Genomic DNA, 14,534 nt, shown 5'->3' on the forward strand with positions numbered 1-14,534 from the left:
ACATGCTGCTAGTAAAAACACGTTCTCAAATTAAGTTAAGGTATTCGGATGACAATTATCTTTTGCGACTGACACGGAAAAAGTTCTCACAGATCACCTCCATTTATCTGACGAGAGTTTTTTGGATTTACTATCAAAGATGTTCGTAAACCTGCATTCGACGTAGCAGAGAAATATGAACTACCCCATTATTTCAAAAGAGAAAAAAATGGCGGGTAAAAAGTGGTTTTATTCATATGTAGGATGTCCACAGCTTTCCCTCTGCCAGCCAGAAAGGACATCAACTGCCACAGCAAAAGGGTTTAATAGAGACACTGTGAATCACTTCTCCGATTTCCTCGAGAAAAGAGTAGAAGAGAATAGAATTACAGCTAACAGTACATTTAATGTCAACGAATTTCGATTTACAATAGCTCAAAAAGGGCAACAAAAAGGCATGGCACGATAAGGTAAGCAGGGAGTAAAGAGTTAACATCACAGTTGTCTGCGCTGTCAATGCTGCTGAATACCTTATTCCCCATATGATAATATTAAAGCGTAAGAGGAGAGAGCATGAACTTGAAATTGTTTCCCCACCAGGAAATGTAGTTGAAATCTCAGACACGGATTACATGAATTCTGAGTTGTTTGTGGCGTAGCTTAAGCACTTCAAGAACCATGTGAATTGGAGCAAGTATTCGTCTGTGCTCCTGCTACTTGATGGTCACACAACAGTCAGCAGAATTCTAGAACCTGTTGAATATGCTCGTGATGATGGTATTATCATGTAGCAGTTACCTGGTCTCACTACTCACAGGCTGCAACCACTTGATGTTTCGTTTTGTGCACCTCTTCATACCCGCATCATTCAAGCACAGGACAAGTTGTTATGTGAAAAGATAGATAAAACTGTAACACAGCTTCAGGTAACTGGACTGTTGAATGAAGCCTATGGCCGAGAAGCAACAGTTGGAATAGCAGAAAGTGCCTTATGCTGAGCAGGAATTTGACCTGGGAATATCAATGTGTTTTCAAAGCATTTTTCACCAGCTGTTTGGTTGAAAACTGATGATAATTTTCTAGATAAACCCAGTTCCACGAACGCTAGAGAGGAATCCTCTTCAGAAGACATTTCAAATGATGACGAGCGTAGGCCCACGGCACTCACAAATAAATTCAAAAGGATAGTGAAAGAGGTCCAAATTCGTAAAACAAACCTGCTATTCGAAGTAGAGGAAAAGCACAGGAGGTCACTGTAATCACTAGTAGTTCATATAAGCCACTACTAGAATATTCAGTGGCTCAAGTAAAGAAACAAAAAGCTACTAAGACAGCTTAAGTTCGCAAAGAACAGAAGACAAAAGCACTGTTGGAAATTCAAGCTGGTTTTGTGTTTTGTGTAAAAAGATTAAAGGAGACGATGAGATACAGCGTATAGAATGTAAATTGTGGGTTCATACATGATGTGCCAAGGTGACGCCCAGCATAAGGAATTTTTTCTGATCAGATTGCAATTAGACTGTAATGTAACTTGCATTCTTAATCACAGTTAATATAAATTATTAATATATTTCAGAGTGTCAAGTTTTCTTATATTTTTCTGTGCAACAAGTTTCCTAGTTTATTCTTTGTTTTGATTTGAAGCGAATATACCTATGAGAACGAAAATTATTTCAGTAATTTCCTAGTATAAACATCTTAATGTTGATGAATATTTCAAAACGTTTTGTTTTGTATAATATAGCCCACGAACCTCAACAATATGCTTGTTTAATAAATGTGTTGAATTTAAGCTTTATTTAAAATATTACAGTTCTTATTTACTTTTTACTCAATGTTTTATCATCTGGACCAGTTTAGGCAACTGAATGTCCAAATTAAGCAAACGGTTTCCTAATTCAGACCATTTACACATTTCTAAATTTTAAATTGTACCCATTTGCGCTATTTGTTCAAAATATAATACCACCTAATGAAAGTGTGCAACATGTAACATTCTGTACAGTACACTTTGTTTCAATTAATGCATAATAAAGGCTTTGAGTAGCAAAATAAAAAAGTAGTCCAATATAGGCAACATTCCCTTAAATTACTACAAAAATTCTCATGTGCGGTGTTTGTTTCTTAAGTCCGTTAACAGGAAACTCAAAAACATTTTTTTTTTCAGGCAATGTACAGGATTATCGACTTGTCCACTTCAACTTTTGGCACTTACTTCGTAATATATTCATATTAAATACGGTGAAGATTGTTTTCCCTCTATTAATACAGCTTACGATTATTTATATGAACGTCATACAGCACTGTTTCACTCAATCGTTAAAATCGAATTAAATATGTACACCGAAGTGGACAGATATACTTTGTCCATTACATGCTTAAAAAATTGATAGTTTTCAATATTTTAGCATCTGTTACGACGATGATCTATAATTCGAAGATTGAAGAACGTTAATTTACAATTATTCCTTCAATGGAGAAGTTTAAATTTGCTTAACATTCTGCCACCCAGCAGGAACAAAAACCAACCACTGGGTTGTTGTTTGTCAAAAATGCTGAAGAGATCAGAATCTTTTGTCCTTTTGTGGACTTACGCAATAGTTCGTTAGATCAATGTTGTGTTGATATTAGCTATTTCATTTTGACAGATATGGTATATCGGCTAATTGTGTATAAAAAACTAAATAAAGTAGTATAAATGAACGTAAATGTGTTTTTCTTATTTTAATAATGAAATACGAATGGGCATTTCTAGGAACAAATTCTTACTTTGTAGTCGGATAAGACTTCGTTTTTACATTTTTTGAAACTAGATGCGTGTTATTGTTTGTAGTTAACCTTTTAGTACAGTGTTACACAGCAGTCAAATCTCAGGAAAAATTTCGTTAACATATTTCTACAAATACGACTTTTCCTTCAATTCTAATTAAATATTGGTACACATCCCTGTCCCATTCTGCTCTAAAGCCCAGTTTCGTTAAATTACAAACTATATCACAACTTTCCGTCTGATTCCGCTTTCAGCTGCATTTAAATGGCGTTCTGTTTACACAGAATTTCGTCACTTAAATGGATACCTAGCAGAGGACGACCTGAAAATGCTCAAATCTGTTCACAGCTTAATAGAGTAAAGTTCAGTTTTCAGATATGACACATCGCTCGCATCATAAGAAAACCCTGAACAATAGTTGTCAGAAATAAGTAACTATTTTTTTCCTTGTAACATTTTCTAACTCTCCAAAAGAAACATCACGCATGTACCTGTGTCATTAAAACACGCCGTTATTCTTGTTTAAGTGGGTAGAGCTGCACATTACAGAGTTTCTATTGTCAAGAAATTATCTATTATAGGACGCAGCTGCGTGCTGACTGGCAAGAAACAATTAGAATTACATCGTATTCGTCACACGACGCGCAGGGCGAAATGAATTTGCTCACCTTTGTGAACCCCTGAGAGGTAAATGACTTTTGAAAGAAGGCATTAAAGCGCCTGTTCTGAAAACTGCGCACCTGCTCAGCAATAAAATTTCCTCGTCTTCGAAACGCCTTCTCAAATACAGACTGTTTCACAATTCCTATTACATGCCTCTTGAGACTGTGGATGGGTCATAGCAGATAAAGTTTTGATCAAGAACCCATGTCTACAAATTTACCGTCTGGATATAAAATAAGTTTGAAGATCTAATCACTTATAAAACTCCCGCTTCACGGCACGCACTAACCGGATCCAATGAACTCTGAGCTGTATTCTCCACAGGAGCCAGTGGCGTAGTCAGCGTTCCAGGGGCTTGTCATCGGGTTTTTCATCGGGCTTTCTGCTGCCTGACGAATGAGGTCCTCTTCACAGTCAAGAGTGCAGTGCGTCCGTGGAGCACGACAGCCTACCCTGCTAGTTGTGAACGTAACTATTTGTTGCAGCCACTGCCGTACTCAGACGAAAAGGGTGTGTGATGCCATAATTGCAACAGAGGCTGACGACAGCATATTCTTCTCGGTTTAGGTGCGTACCCTGAAGCAGAATATTTGAATGTCATTCGACTTTGAAATTTCCTGAATATCCAACCGGTACCTTTCTGGAAGTCTCCTCTGCAACTTCTAGAAGCATGTAATAGGAAGTGTTGAACACCCTCATAACTTACATCCATGGAAAGGAAATAAAGTCTCCAATTAATGTTTGTTGCTAGTCCCTAAGGGACTTAACATTACTATTAGGAGACACTCATCAGAACCAGAGAATTATTGTGGAATGAATGCGCTTTAATTAAAAGCTGCTAGATTTCACTTATCAACGTTTGAAAATCGAAGACACGTAGTACAAGGTGTATCAAGAAGAATCGTCCGATTTTAAGAAAATAGGAACTATTATGTTTTTTGAGATATGTGCGTGAACGACGTACTTTTGGAAAGAGCAAACTCTCGAGTTTCACATAGTTACCACTAGGTAGCAAGCAGTGTGCGCCCACTTCGGTTGTAGTAAAAATAGTGTCGGGACAACAGAAAGTGTTTTGTGTTGTACGTTCGGCGCAGTGCGGGTCAGTAATAACTGTTCAGGGTCACTTTCGTTTTAGGTATGGTGTGGATCCCCCTACAGCACAGAGCATAAGACGATGGCATGAACAATTCCGAGGAAAAATTTGTTTGTGTAAAGGCAAATCGCCGAGCCGTCCCCGAGGAGTCCGCAGAAATCTGTACGCCGTGGTGCTCGACAGCTCAACATTCCCCTGATGTCCGTCTGGCGTGTGTTGCATCGACGTTTACACATAAAACCACGCAAAATTCAGCTACTTCAAGCCCTTCGTAAAAGTGACGAAGAATAACGTGTGGAGTTCTGTAATGTCGTTCTTGGGAAGAAAGAGGATGACAGTTTTCTTCCACGCTTAGTGTTTAGTGACGAGGCAACATTCCATTTAAATGGAACGGTGAACCGACATAATGTGAGAATATGGGTTCAGAACAACCACATGAAGTTGTACAACATGAGAGGGTCTCTCTAAAATTTAATTTCTTTTGTGCTGTTTCATGGGAAAAGGTGTACGGCCCACTCTTCTTTGCTGAGAACACTGCTACAGGAAGCACATATCTCGATATGCTTCAGAACTTTCTTTTCCCATAGTTGGAGACTGATTCGAACGACTTTATTTATCAACAGGATGGGGCACCGCCACACTGGCATCTGGAAATGCGGAAACTTTTAAACCAAAGGATTGCTGAACGATGGATCGGTCGCACTGGACCAAATGATTCAAGCCTTACATTACTGGCCTACAAGGTCACCGGACCTCACTGTATGTAATTGTTTCTTGTTGTGGTTTATAAAAGACTCTGTTTATGTGCCTCCGTTATCAACAATAATGATTTAATTGAGGCATCGCATAACAGCAGCTATGAAAGTTGTAACTCAAGACATGCTCGCTGCAGTATGGAAACAATTTGAATACCGCATCGAAATACGCCATGCATCTCAAGGGGGCATATTGGACACCTATGAAAAGGTATGAAAAAAAAACTTTTTGAGTTTCCAGTTAATCAAAAAACAAAATTTATAGCATATGTTTATTAGTTTCAGAAATATAGACGTACCAAATCGGATGATTCTTTTTGATACACCCTGTATTTATTTCTTACCATTCAGTGAGTCATATGCAGGTTAATTCTGTAGGAAGCTAATTATTTTATGATTTCATACAAGATCCCCTGTAGTTTTCTTGTGAGTACTCTATTTCGCATCCCTTTTTAATTCTGATACGGTGCGTAATACAACCCAAGAAAAATGAAGATAGTGATTCAACGTAAACTTGCTTGAAGGAATTAATAATAACTTTAGTGAGCGTTATGAACTCGTGTCATGAACATAACTATTCTCAACAGTAAATAACTAATGTGAATGAGAAAGGTACAATAAATCCCAGGACACATTCTTTGTAAGGGAACAGTCTTTCTTTATGTCCACCACTATGGCGGTTAATGGGCAGCGTTATGGATAATGACTGCTGGTTTCCCCCTTGTCCCCCTGGTCACTATGTGATATAAAACTCTGTTGAGTTCTGCAGCTACCGTTAGTGTCAGATGAACATGATGGTCCATTTACATATCTCTGCTTATAACAGCAAACCATACAAATGAATGAGAACAATAATTAAGACGAAACTCATATGCACTGACACAAACAATACAGATTGATTCCCCAGTTATTGTCGGTATTACACGTTTTATTTGGTGCCAACGCTCATACAGAAGTTCTGTATTTGCGTGAAATTATATAAATGTTGTTGGTTTCTTAAATTTCGAAATAAATCTTACATAAATTACACCGTTGTATCCCACAATGAGTCGATTAATTATCCTGTACTAAGTACTTGTTGCTATCAAGTCAGCGAGCTTTTTGTCAGCAGCTGCGTTGTCCATTTCTGAAGAGATTTCACGCGGTAGACTAACTTTAATATTATTCAGAATTTGTGGTATTCTATACCATAGTTCACTTTTGTAATGCGTCATAAACTTCATGTTTTCAGACGTAAATTCCTGTACCCTCTGCAACGAAAGCTTTACAGCTTGTTCATTGATGTTCACAATTGCAACGCATTAATTTGGGTTGTTCCTGAACCATGTACGTAATTGTAACACAATTATTTTATAGCTGTAATACAGGTGCTGCAGGTATTAGCGTTGTGATTCGGCAGTGTTGTACAGGAACATTTATCAAATACCGACAGAGATACATTTAAAACTTGTCCCTGTTGATAAGAAAGTGGGCCTATCTGAACAGGTGCATTAAATTTTTTGATAGCAACGAGACAACGAGTTTAAGTAGTACTTAGACTAATGTACAGCTGAAGATTAACACTCCGATACTGGCGCTGGATGGCACAGATCCACTAGGTAGCGTTTCTGTGCCTGCGTCTCACCGCCTGCGGTGTTATTTTCGCCTCTCGTCTATTCCCCTGACTCGGGCATTCACAACTGGCAATGGTGTGTTTACTTCCGCTACAGCAACACAGCTGCAGAGGAGCAACGGATCGCACAGACACTACGTCAGTATCCCCTTAAGTATTCTTGATTCATTGAATTTTCCTCAATGTAATGTCTTTACATTCAAGCATTCTGTATGTGAAGTGGGAATTATTATTGTGCACTTACATAATAGAAGCTGGTAATGGATCTCTTCGATCCAGCGCCATCCATTTACGTTCTAGTCTTCCCCGTTCCTTTCCAATGGTCTCAACTACTCTTTTTGTTTTTATTTTGTTTTGCAACTATAAATGTTAACATTGTTTGCAGGTCTGTTGTTCGTTTGGACAGGGACTCAAATGAAATTCGGGATACACGCAATCCAGAAGTTACAGATTTTCAACAAATTTTGTTTGATGACAGCGGTGAAGAGGGCAAACATGCTGCACACAGGGCTCCTCGATCTGGGAGACGAAGAGATCGATACTGATGCCTCAGAAAGCATAGAAGAAAGAGTCGACTCAAAAAGCGAATAGAGCGACACAGGCGTAAGTTGAGGTGAGGAAGATGGCGATGTATATCGTTGTTACAGGAAGAGAGGAAAGAAAATAATCGAATCATTCCTTAAAAAAAAAAAAAAAGACACCATGCACAAACCGAAGGAAAACCCAAAAACACAAGATTCTCCGCCTAAGGCTTCCTGGTATCAACGGAAAAGCAAAAAATATTGCAGGAATTTCAAAAACATGGGAATGCTTATTTGACCAGGAAATGCTGGAAATTATTGTAATGTACAGGGCTATTACAAATGATTGAAGCGATTTCATAAATTCACTGTAGCTCCATTCATTGACATATGGTCACGACACACTACAGATACGTAGAAAAACTCATAAAGTTTTGTACGGCTGAAGCCGCACTTCAGGTTTCTGCTGCCAGAGCGCTCGAGAGCGCAATGAGACAAAATGGCGACAGGAGCCGAGAAAGCGTATGTCGTGCTTGAAATGCACTCACATCAGTCAGTCATAACAGTGCAACGACACTTCAGGACGAAGTTCAACAAAGATCCACCAACTGCTAACTCCATTCGGCGATGGTATGCGCAGTTTAAAGCTTCTGGGTGCCTCTGTAAGGGAAAATCAACGGGTCGGCCTGCAGTGAGCGAAGAAACGGTTGAACGCGTGCGGGCAAGTTTCACGCGTAGCCCGCGGAAGTCGACGAATAAAGCAAGCAGGGAGCTAAACGTACCACAGCCGACGGTTTGGAAAATCTTACCGAAAAGGCTAAAGCAGAAGCCTTACCGTTTACAATTGCTACAAGCCCTGACACCCGATGACAAAGTCAAACGCTTTGAATTTTCGGCGCGGTTGCAACAGCTCATGGAAGGGGATGTGTTCAGTGCGAAACTTGTTTTCAGTGATGAAGCAACATTTTTTCTTAATGGTGAAGTGAACAGACACAATGTGCGAATCTGGGCGGTAGAGAATCCTCACGCATTCGTGCAGCAAATTCGCAATTCACCAAAAGTTAACGTGTTTTGTGCAATCTCACGGTTTAATGTTTACGGCCCCTTTTTCTTGTGCGAAAAAATCGTTACAGGACGCGTGTATCCGGACATGCCGGAAAATTGGCTCATGCCACAACTGGAGACCGACAGCGCCGACTTCATCTTCCAACAGGATGGTGCTCCACCGCACTTCCATCATGAATTCGGCATTTCTTAAACAGGAGATTGGAAAACCGATGGATCGGTCGTGGTGGAGATCATGATCAGCAATTCATGTCATGCCCTCCACGCTCTCCGACTTAACCCCATGCGATTTCTTTCTGTGAGGTTATGTGAAAGATTCAGTGTTTAAACCTCCTCTACCAAGAAACGTGCCAGAGCTGCGAGCTCGCATAAACGATGCTTTCGAACTCATTGATGGGGACATGCTGCGCCGAGTGTGGGAGGAACTTGATTATCGGCTTGATGTCTGCCGAATCACTAAATGGGCACATATCGAACATTTGTGAATGCCTAAATAAACTTTTTGAGTTTTTGTATGTGTGTGCAAAGCATTGTGAAAATATCTCAAATAATAAAGTTATTGTAGAGCTGTGAAATCGCTTCAATCATTTGTAATAACCCTGTACATGATCGAATACATTGAAACTGTCCAAAGCAATTACCAGCGAGAAAGAGCCCTCACCCGAAGGACATAGTCGAGTTCAAGGCTTCATTGGACTCCTACCCTCTGCGATTTGATGATAGACAATCACATACTGAACGCAGAGTAGTGGACCGCCTGGCAGCAATTCGAGATTTATTTCAAAAGTTTGTGAAGAACCGCCAATCTTGTTACGTTGTAGGCCAAAAGCGTCACCATTGAAGAGAAACTCGAGGCCTTTAGAGGACGTTGCTCTTTTATTCAATATATACCGTCGAAGACGGCAAAATATGGAATAAAAATATTTGCTACAGCTGATTTCAAACTGTTTTACACCGGCAACATGGAGATCTATGCTGGCAGACAGCCAGATGGCCCTTTTCAGCTTAGCAATAAAGGCAGTGGCGTTGTTGAACGTTTGGTGGCCCCTCTGACTAATTCAGGACGCAATGTCTGTGCTGACAACTGGTTAAGGGATGTAAATCTGCTCCGTGATTGGTCAGAGAAGCAGACGTTGTCATATGTTGGAGCCCTGAGAAAAAAAGAAATGGCAGAATCCGAAAGAAATGAAGGACGTGAAATCCAGAGCTGTAAATTCTAGCATATTTGCTTACAGAAAAGAAGGTACGATCGTCTCTTGCGCCACACAAAATAAAAATAACAAAAAAATATTTTATTGATCTCAACTATGCATTATGACGCTGAAATTGACGAAAAACCATGAGATAAAAGTAAATCTATTATGATAACGTATTATAAGATAAACAAAATTTGTGTTGATATGGTTGACAAATTACGCTCTGCCTACAAAGTTCAAAGGGGTACACGACGATGGCTCTTGGTCGTATTTTATTCGATACTGAATGTTGGTGGTATAAATTCCCAGATAATTTATATGGGAAATGGAAACGCAAGTCTCCACCGACGGCTGTTTCTTCGTCAGCTCGCATGAGAACTCCTGGAAGATCGATTAGTTAAACGAAGCCTGCTTTCCAGTTTACCTCAGACCCTGACTACGCGCATTATTGCAATTGTGCTGCAAAATCGCCGACCTTTAGGTCTTATTGGTTAGATAGCCGACAATTCCGACACCAATCAAGGAAGAAGGAAGCGTTGCAAACCCTATCTCACAACTAGTACAAGACGACTGACGAAATACTCGTGTAAATCGTACGGACAATAGCTGTGTCTTCAACACTGTGATTTTGTTTGCCGTGAAGGATGTGAATTGGGTGCTTCTCCAGAAGAACCATGAAAACGTCTATTATTTGTTATATTTTTAGTTGTAAGTTACTTTTCAGGACTTGTCGTACATACCATGTAAAACATTTTTACATCTACATCTACATCTACATTTATACTCCGCAAGCCACCCAACTGTGTGTGGCGGAGGGCACTTTACGTGCCACTGTCATTACCTCCCTTTTGTGTTCCAGTCGCGTATGGTTCGCGGGAAGAACGACTGTCGGAAAGCCTCCGTGCGCGCTCGAATCTCTCTAATTTTACATTCGTGATCTCCTCCGGAGGTATAAGTAGGGGGAAGCAATATATTCGATACCTCGTTCAGAAAATCACCCTCTCGAAAGCTTGCGAGCAAGCTACAGCGCGATGCAGAGCGCCTCTCTTGCAGAGTCTGCCACTTGAGTTTGCTAAACATCTCCGTAACGCTCTCACGGTTACCAAATAATCCTGTGACGAAACGCGCCGCTCTTCTTTGGATCTTCTCTATCTCCTCCGTCAACCCAATCTGGTACGGATCCCACACTGATGAGCAATACTCAAGTACAGACCGAACGAGTGTTTTGTAAGACACCTCCTTTGTTGATGGACTACATTTTCTAAGGACTCTCCCAATGAATCTCAACCTGGTACCAGCCTTACCAACAATTAATTTTATATGATCATTCCACTTCAAATCGTTCCATACGCATACTCCCAGATATTTTACAGAAGTAACTGCTACCAGTGTTTGTTCCGCTATCATATAATCATACAATAAAGGATCCTTCTTTCTATGTATTCGCAATACATTACATTTGTCTATGTTAAGGGTCAGTTGCCACTCCCTGCACCAAGTGCCTGTCTGCTGCAGATCTTCCAGCATTTTGCTACAATTTTCTAATGCTGCAACTTCTCTGTCTACTACAGCATCATCCGCGAAAAGCCGCATGGAACTTCCGACACTATCTACTAGGTCATTTATATATATTGTGAAAAGCAATGGTCCCATAACACTCCCCTGTGGCACGCCAGAGGTTACTTTAACGTCTGTAGACGTCTCTCCATTGATAACAACATGCTGTGTTCTGTTTGCTAAAAACTCTTCAATCCTGCCACAAGCTGGTCTGATATTCCGTCGGCTCTTACTTTGTTTATCAGGCGACAGTGCGGAACTGTATCGAACGCCTTCCGGAAGTCAAGGAAAATAGCATCTACCTGGGAGCCTGTATCTAATATTTCCTGGGTCTCATGAACAAATAAAACGAGTTGGGTCTCACACGATCGCTGTTTCCGGAATCCATATTGACTCCTACATAGTAGATTCTGGGTTTCCCAAAACGACATGATACGCGAGCAAAAAACATGTTCTAAAATTCTACAACAGATCGACGTCAGAGATATAGGTGTATAGTTTTGCGCATCTGCTCGACGACCCTTCTTGAAGACTGGTACTACCTGTGCTCTTTTTCAATCATTTGGAACCTTCCGTTCCTCTGGAGACTTGCGGTACACGGCTGTTAGAATGGGGGCAAGCTCTTTCGCGTACTCTGTGTAGAATCGAATTGGTATCCCGTCAGGTCCAGTGGACTTTCCTTTGTTGAGTGATTCCAGTTGCTTTTCTATTCCTTGGACACTTATTTCGATGTCAGCCATTTTTTCGTTTGTGTGAAGATTTAGAGAAGGAACTGCAGTGCGGTCTTCCTCTGTGAAACAGCTTTGGAAAAAGGTGTTTAGTATTTCAGCTTTACGCGTGTCATCCTCTGTTTGAATGCCATCATCATCCCGGAGTGTCTGGATATGCTGTTTCGAGCCACTTACTGATTTAACGTAAGAGCAGAACTTCGTAGGATTTTCTGTCAAGTCGGTACATAGAATTTTACTTTCGAATTCACTGAACGCTAACCTTGACATCGTTTAGCTTCTGTTTGAGAGGTTTTGGCTGCGTTTAAACTTGGAGTGAAGCTCTCTTTGCTTTCGCAGTAGTTTCCTAACTTTGTTGTTGAACCACGGTGGGATTTTCCCGTCCCTCACAGTTTTACTCAGCACGTACCTTGTTAAAGCGCATTTTACGATTGTCTTGAACTTTTTCCATAAACACTCAACATTTCCTGAACATTATACTTTTCCAAGCGTAGTTATATATTTCTGTGTTTTATGTTTATGAAATAACTCTCTAATAAAATTATTAAAAATAAGTATAGCACCTTACACGATTCTGGAGCTCATCCATACGCGATATTTTTAAAGTATTGTTAATTTGAGTGAATGGATCTCACAGATCCGGCTGCAGCGTCCGTGTGAGTTTAGGGGCGCCAGCATCGGTGTATTAATATTCCATACAAGCGAAGGTGAATGTATTGAGTTACGTCTTACATGTATGTTACGGCAACCTCTTCCGATGCTTCCGCTTGTGAAATGATGTGTTTCGTGCCTCGTATTCCTTGTTTTGTTTAGTCACGGATCAGAATTAATATCACATGGTTGCTTGGGAATGAACTTGTAACATGAGTCAAGATCTCAATATGAATGCGGGCTGTTTATTTTGAAACATCGTCACGTATCAACCTATAAAAAAATGTCGTCTTCACAACCTTAGAGAACTATAGGTATATATTGCAAAGATGGTTTTTCAAAGAATATTATTTAAGAGATGTGCTGTCTTTATTCTGAGTGCAAAGTGAAGCGTGAGAGGATATGCGTTCATAATGTGTTGCTTTTGAGAACACCTACATCACAAGGCGACTTAGAATTTAAATACAGTTGAATTGATGAAATGTATTAAAAAAGAAGTGAAATACCTGACTTCTGTAGTAGGGCTCCTCGCAGTAATGTGCGGAAATCATAAGTGGAAACGTCAGTGACAATGGATTTTTAAGTCAGATCAGGACGCGTGTATCAGCTAGCTTAACGGTTCTAAGAAGAAAAACGGTGAGCGAAAGGAGGGGTTAAAATGGCAAGTCGGAGGCCCGAAAATAAAACAAAACAAAAACAAAAGAAAAGAAAAATTAAAACAACAAAAAACGGTTGAAGCAGCTAGTGATAAGCAGGAAATACGTGTTAGAGCTTCGGCTTGTCTCGTATTTTCATTTTCCACGATGTACTCGCTATACTAAGCTGCATCGTAAGACCTTTCAGTAGTAATGAGTTTCAGGTAGTCTAAATTTGTTGACAAGCACATCAGTGAGAAAAATAAATGGGAGAAAAAGGGGAAATTTAAAGCTGTCATAGTTCAGACTCGAACTTACGTTGTAAGGCCACTGTAGGCTAGGCTCTTCATTTAACATATACAATTGTAGAAAACAGTTGGAAATAATGAATTTTAATTATTTAAATTAGTAATGATGGATTTTTAGTCGAATGTGAGGAAACTATGTTAGTTAGTTTTTTTATAAGTTTATGGAGCTGTTATTATCAACGTGAAGAAAAGATATTTCAGTGTGGGAAAATGTTCTAGCACATGGATTGAGGCAAGATGAATTGATCACAGATCCAAAACTTTCTTTGCGATGGTTGTATTCAAATTTGGCATGACAGATTTTTTTATCGCAGTAATTTCACGCACAAGACAAGTGTGTCGATAGCACCGTGAAACAGAGACCCTCACTTCGCACAAATATTGAACAGGATTGCATTTGTTTAATCCCGTTTAGCGGTACTGTCATGTGTTATTTTTCGAAAATGATTTGGAATAGATAAAATAGTGGAAGGCTAATAACATCATTTATTATTACTGTCGTGATTTTCTCTGACTTTTTCCGATCACATAACCCATTATTGATTTTGTGAAAGTACAACACGCTTATTGCACAGTTTCGTATATTTTTTCAGGCAATTACACAAAAAATATTGAATGGATACTAATGCAACGTATCCTGGGGTCAAATAATTGTAGTGGGTTAAAAGAAGAAGTCAAAGTTTATTGCTGCCGCCAACAATGACTTTCGAAACAGAAAACAAAAAATCCAAGCTCCCTACTTCTGTTTGAGCCACGGTAAAGTTAGTACGTTACATGTATAAAGCAATAAATATAGATTATCTCTGTGACACACAATATTGAAACAAGAATTGCTGTTTATCTATAATTGGTGTTCAAGTTAAATTTACGTAGCCTAACGTCATTGTACTTTACTTCTTCCGATTCCAAATGTAGGAATGTAAGAAAATTCTCCGCAGGAGATGTAGACATCAGGGGAAGAGTGGGCTTGTAAGGAAATATGTTTACTGTGTGTCAAGAAA

The sequence above is a fragment of the Schistocerca piceifrons genome, chromosome 2 (assembly GCF_021461385.2).
Source record: "Schistocerca piceifrons isolate TAMUIC-IGC-003096 chromosome 2, iqSchPice1.1, whole genome shotgun sequence".
Lineage (NCBI taxonomy): Eukaryota > Metazoa > Arthropoda > Insecta > Orthoptera > Acrididae > Schistocerca > Schistocerca piceifrons.